We start from the raw sequence: 6750 nt of genomic DNA, 5'->3' as shown, positions 1-6750 counted from the left end.
TGACAAAAACTTAAAAACGACTATTTGAAAGAGTTGCCCAACAAATTAAGAAAATTTAAATAATAAGTAAATATATAATATAAAAAATGGAAAACTATATGAAACATCTATATGAAAAATGTATAGTTTTCTTTTTTTTTCTAAAGAAATTACTATTCACACAAACATACAATTTATAATTTTGTTGTTGTTCAGAATACAACGTTCAAATGAATAACTATATAGTTAATTATTTTTCTCTAACAGATTTGAACTTTTACCACTCAGATTTTTTTTATTTTTAATTATTGAAAATTATGTATCGTGAGATGAAAAACATATCAAATAATTAAAGTGTAATTTAATTTGAATATTTTTATCTTACTTACTTTAATTTTATGTAAAATAAATGCTACATGTACATTTGGTTTGAATTTTATTTTGGCTTTGGAACCATTAAATTTATAACTTTGAAGGATATTAAGAAATTATCTTTCAATTTTTTCTGTTCCTCCTCGTCCTACATCTATTGATGTATTTTCAAATATATAACTAATTAATTATTTTCTAATAATGTCCATAATCATATTTGCACAATACTGTTATTTTCAGAATTAGTTGGTGTTCAAAATAATTATTAACAAAGTATACAAATTTGTATTGTGGTTTAAAATCTATATTATAGTTGTCTTTGGATGTTACCTGCTAATACATGATAAGTAACTGAATTTCTCTCACCTAATCTACGAAATTGGATTGCATGATCATTATATCATCAATCTATTACAAATGCTTCTTGTTTTTATGTATATATTAACAATGCTTCTTGGTGAGACAATACTGAGCTTCCTGGTGATGGAACTGGCAAAAAGTTAAAGAGATCGAAAGCCTCAACGAAGTGTCACCCTCCCTCTTGACATACTCTTGACATATATGATTAAATTTTTGTTTTATGCAATCAAATGTTGATTCTTCCACCTAATAGATCGAAAGTATCAACAAAGAGTATACATATAATAAATAAAAAAGATACTGAACCTCAGATAGATTTAAAACTTCTAGCTTAATTATATCAATGATAAGACGTGGAATGAATCCTAACACAATGTTGTTTAATTCTTTGCAAGAGGATAATGGAAAGCAAATTTTATGTTTTAATTTTATAGTTTACTTTATTTGTCTTGCGTTGCTGTAAAGCACTTTTAGCTGAATAGTTGATGTAATTTATTAGTTTCCATCTCAACTTATATGTTTTTTTGTTGGTATCGCATGAATTGTTTGTCCTCTTTCATCTACAGTTATCGCATTGCGGACATAATTTTTAATTCAAATTTTTGTATGGTTTGGGTATAAATAATTTATGTTTAGTTGATATATTGTATGTTATATGTGTATCGTGTCTGTAGTTGTACGTTTTTAGATGTGAAGAAATTTTATATATTTCTTTGTGATGTTTGTGTGAGGCATATTGTAGAATACTTTCTACCTACTCCACGCTTTGATTCCAAAGTTCTCTTTGCGAAAGTCTTGAAGATTCAAGGTCTCGACCGTTATCATTTCTTGAGGTCACAATTTGTGAATATTGAATAGATATGTAAAGAATATAAGAAAAACATCCAAACAGGTTTGTATCTTTTATTTTTTTAGAGGATTAAGAGGTTGGTAGGATTGATTCTATGAAACCTGTTTGGGTGTAAAATACGTTGAATTAAATGAATGTGATAGAAATCTAAAATATAAATAGTTCTGTTTGTTTCCAAACATTTATAGTCGGTTACAAATTGAAAGTTTTATGTACGCAAGTTCAATAATGTCTACACAATAAAGAGATCTTATGTACATGATTCAAAATAAAAGGTATACAGGATTCATGTTTGTGTCAGCTCCTTTATTAAAATATTATTACTGAAAGCATTTGATTACATAGCCTTGGTTCATCCTTCTAGCTTTCACAACACGTTTCCACGGTTCAAGCCGTTTGGCTTTTTGAAGTTCCTTTTCCAGTTTTTCCACCTTAGCCACCAGCCCTACAGATGTGAAGCATGAGAAATCATTATATACAGATCAAGCACAACAAAATCTCCTTTTAGGATCAACAATTTTTGGATGCATTAGCAAAATCTCTTGTGTGACCTGCATTGTACCCTCCAACTCTTTTCTCATTCAGCTTATACGGCTTATGAAACATGAGAAGAGATTACAGGTTAACCATAATAGCTATATGTTTTAAAGGCAAACAAACTCAGATGTACAACACCATTCTCGCTTACCTTTTTGAAAAACTTGGCTTTAGCCAACGAATGTAACATGAGAAGTAAAAATCAGATGGAGAGACAGACAAAAGAAACAAACTATAACTATATCCTTTTAAAATACACCAATTCTTGATTACCGGTTGGGCTGCTTTAATTATCTCAGTTGGATAAATGATCGAGGCATTATCTGAAGGAAAGACAATACACATACATATCAATAAATAAAACAGCTGAAAACCCTGCAAAGAGAAATCTGTTTATATCTAAGTTCATGGTACTAAGCAAAAAAAAATACGGATACATGAACATAAGAAGCAGAAGAGTGTTACCTTTAAGAGAAAAACAAAAGAACCCATGATGTTGTTGACCCTCTGAAACAAAAACAGATTCAGCACCGATATATCATAAGCGAGAGAAAACAAATCTTTCGCATGGATGTATTGTCTTGTTAGGAAAAAAGTAGGAGTTTTTAAGCATTTAGCCACCTTATGGGTCTAAATGAAACAACCCCGTCACAAACACCAAAAAAAAAACCGAATACAAACCAAAGAACATTACCGAACAACAAAAACCCTAACAACAATAAAATCTGGACGGAACCAAAAAACGGTACCACCTCTAGAAAGAAAACAGAGGTAGAACTCGATAATTCATGTACATGTGAATTTTTCAGGGAATGAGACTAATTTATAGTTGAAAATTCACACAATAGCAGTAATGGAGATGCATTGAATGACAAATAGTGGGAGGAATTGAGGATGTTGTTAATGAACGCATAAAAGCCGACGTTTGAATGCATCCGACTTCCGTAAAAAACCATTTGATAAGATACCGGGTGCGGGATCTAACAGGACATATCGGGCACGATGGTTGAAAGATTATACGGTGGTTGGATGAGGAGGTTCAGCACTTCGGCGGCGAAGACCTTTGATATTGCTTTCGAACGAAGACAAAATATCTTGGGTTTTAGATTTAAAGCCCACATACAAAACACGAAACATAGCCCACATCTCTTTCAGAATTCTGATAATGAAATTGTGCGTTTTGGTAAAGATGACACGTATCACGCTGAAGTTGAACGAATTAATGACGTGGAAGACGAAGTGGACAGCGTAGGAGTGAATCAAACTTCACTCTATATATTAAGATTTTTTTAAGGGATGAATAGTGCACTCTTAAATATAAAGGGCACCCCTTATAATACTATTCACTTTTCACTTTAGTTCCTATAATTATATATGTCTCACAATTGCACGAAAAACTTTTTATAAATCATATTTTAGTACTTATTTTATACTATTTCCAATTAAATTTGGGTACATACTATTTATTTTTTTTTAAATACTTTATTTTAGTATCTGTCAAATAGTATAGTTTATTGATTTTTGAAAGTTTAATGACTATATTTAACTACCGATAACATTAAGGACTAAAATGTAATATATTAATAACTTAAAGAAAATATTGAAGGGGTCACTGTTGGAGAACCATCTCCTTATCTCTTTATTTTATGTGGGTCTCTCCTTTAAAATAAGGAGAATTGTTGGAGATGCTCTTAGGGTTTAGGGTTAAAGGTTCGAAATATATATGGTTTGAGATAATGTTTTGAAAATATTTAATTTTATAATTATATTTAATATATGTAGTTTAAATTATAAAATACTATAAAATATTATAATTTTATATTGAAAATATTGAACCCTTAGACTAAAATCAATCAATGGTCATGAAAAAAGCAATATAAATTTCAATTTTAGTTCTTTTCAATTTGTTTTAAAAATTGCTTAAATTTAAAGAATATAGTTACGGGTTTAAATCAAAAATTAAAATGGAATTTTAAATTAAAGATTATATTAAAAAATGATTAAAATTTGAGTTTAACTCTAAACTATAAACCTAAACCTTAAACTTTAAATAATAAAAATATATCGGATTTAATGTTAAGAGATAAAATTTATAATTTTTATAACTTTATAATTCTATAGTTTATGATTTGAGGTTTAGATTTAAGAAAATATTAAAGTTAGAGTCTTGTAAATAAGAATTGTATAAGTGATTGTAAGAGAACATATATCTCAAGATCAAGTTAAAGTATCAACTTCAAGAAACTATACATATTCAGTTGATTTATATTCACTTGATATTGATAAGATGATCTTCAATATAACTTCTTAAAATACTTGAATTCAGTTTTCCGATTTTAGGGTATGTTTGAGGTATTGCTGATTTATATAAACGATACGGCTGAGTTATCTAAAGGATACGGCTGAGTTATCTAAATGATACGGCTGAGTTATCTAAACATTTTCTGATTTTAGGGTATGTTTGAGGTATGGCTGAGTTATGTAAACGACACTGGTGAGATATATAAACGACACGGTTGAGTAGTGTAAACATAGCATAAATCAAACACAAAATACATGGGTGGGTTATGTTTTTTACATAGAAAACCAAAAATACAGGTTTTCTGCACCATTCCGATGATAACTCGTCCATGTATCCAAGCTTCAATGAACTCCTCTGTGTCGTCTCTGCTGAATTTGTCACTTCTTTTCGTCTTCTTCATTTTCTTTTTGTTCAATTTTCTCTCACATCTGAAAAAAAAAATAGATTATCTAAATATGAGTATGAAATCACAAAAAAACTTAATTAAATACATCCCACAATTGCTGATATGGGTGTTTTTTGGAATATATTTGTCTTTTCTCCTCGGAATGCACACTTTTTATAGCTAGGTTTTCGGAGATTGGTGGGAAGTAACTCAGCCACAACTGCATATATAAACCAACCGTGAAAGAAAAGTAACTCAGCCACAACATAAATTAAAGCTCAGCCACAAACTCGAAAAAAGCAGCAGAGAAGATGATTTCAGGCGATTGCAGCGAAAAATATTTCGTAGAAACGATTGGAGACGACGATTTCGGGGAAGACGATATCAGAGAAGACAAGACAGAGAGTTAGTTCGAGGAAGAGGGAGTAAACACGATGTCGATGACGATTTGAGGCGAGAGGCGTTTAGGGTTCCTTTAGTTCTTCGACGAAGTTGTGCTATGTTGTTGTGGTTTTTTTTCAACGTTATGTAATTAAAGAGATGGTTGATTGTTCTCTATTGCTGATGTGAATACTTAATTAGTGACGTGGATTTAATATTTAAAAATAATCTAAACTATTAAAACTAAAGTACAAATAAATCTAAACCCTAAGTTTTCCTCAATAATTACTATTCAATGCCATTGACCTTATAAATAGCAATTTCCATTAAAAATTGTTACGAAATTGCCTAATATTTAGCTACCTAATAAATTTAGAAGATATGCAATCCTTCATTTAATTTAAATCAAAATCAAAAATTCAATTTTGCAATCCATAAAAAAAACTATAAAATAGATTAAATTATCAGATTAATTTATTGGTTTATTGAAAATTAAATTAATCAAAATCGTTTAAATTTTTTGAATAAAAAAAATAACCTAGTTATATTTAATTAATTAGTCTCTTCTAATTTAATTAGTATAATAATGTATGTATTTAATTTTAAACGTTTACAAAAATAAATATCCGTGCGGAGCCACATAGAACAAGGTGGGGGCCATTGAACCCAACAAAATTTAAGAAATTAGTGTAAGTTATTAATCCCAACCTATATGCTCCCACTGTAAATATTTTAGCTTAGTGTAGATGCTCCCAACAATATTATTCTCTGCCTCCGCCACTGACTACAACAAACCAAACAGCAAAAGAACTTCACTTTACCAAACGCAGACAACAAATACATGAATAATGAGATTACAGAGCAGCTGTTATTACAACATGGATAGACAAAATCAAGTCATTTTTTCAAACCTTCAAGATGTATGTTGGGCTCTGAAAACCAGCGAAGGGTCTGGAGATCTGGGCTCTATGAAAGCTTTGTACATAGTGTACACCTACACAAACAATAAAGTTGTTTTAAGTTTACTTAACCAATAATAGCCAAGAAGCAAAGATATTAAAAGATATTAGATCCGTCAAAGCCGAATCCGGATCCGGATATCTTGATTTTTTAGTCCGGATATCCGGATCCATAAATTTTATTAATAATTATTTCAAAAATAGTAATATCTATATATAAAACCTAATTTTATTTAATAAATTTCATTTTTATAATACTATATATAAATTTTATGTAAATTTTGTAATATTATACATAGAAGTAATTAAAAATATTATTTATCTTTTTATTTTTAAATTATTGTTAATATTGTATATATATATTAATATTATTTTTATTTATTTTAAGGATTCAAATCCGGATCTGGATATCTGTCGGATATTATAATTTTTAGAAGGATATCCGACACTCGGATATCCGCGAACCCCGGATCCGGATAAGGATAGTAAAATTACGGATCCGCCGGATAAGGATCCGGATCCGGATATCTTAAAATTGTCCGGATACCCGATCCGTCCCAGGCATAGGCATCATCACCTGTATCCAACACGAGAGCTGGACTTAAAGTCAAAGTCATATATAGGA

The 6750-nt window shown here is 29.9% G+C and overlaps 1 long non-coding RNA gene across 1 annotated transcript; it reads right to left on the bottom strand.

Annotated features, from left to right (window-relative positions):
* Positions 1-1846: 1846 nt before the first annotated feature.
* LOC106293529 lies at positions 1847-2611 on the bottom strand. The gene is made up of 2 exons (XR_001260518.1): positions 2564-2611; positions 1847-2421 (listed from the first exon to the last, which is right to left on the bottom strand). It is a non-coding gene; the product is annotated as an uncharacterized LOC106293529 (long non-coding RNA).
* Positions 2612-6750: the final 4139 nt, after the last annotated feature.

The sequence above is a fragment of the Brassica oleracea genome, chromosome C5, assembly GCF_000695525.1.
Source record: "Brassica oleracea var. oleracea cultivar TO1000 chromosome C5, BOL, whole genome shotgun sequence".
In the NCBI taxonomy this organism is placed as follows: Eukaryota; Viridiplantae; Streptophyta; class Magnoliopsida; order Brassicales; family Brassicaceae; genus Brassica; species Brassica oleracea.
Note: the sequence above shows the minus strand (reverse complement) of the source record. Positions and strands in the feature narration are given on the sequence as shown.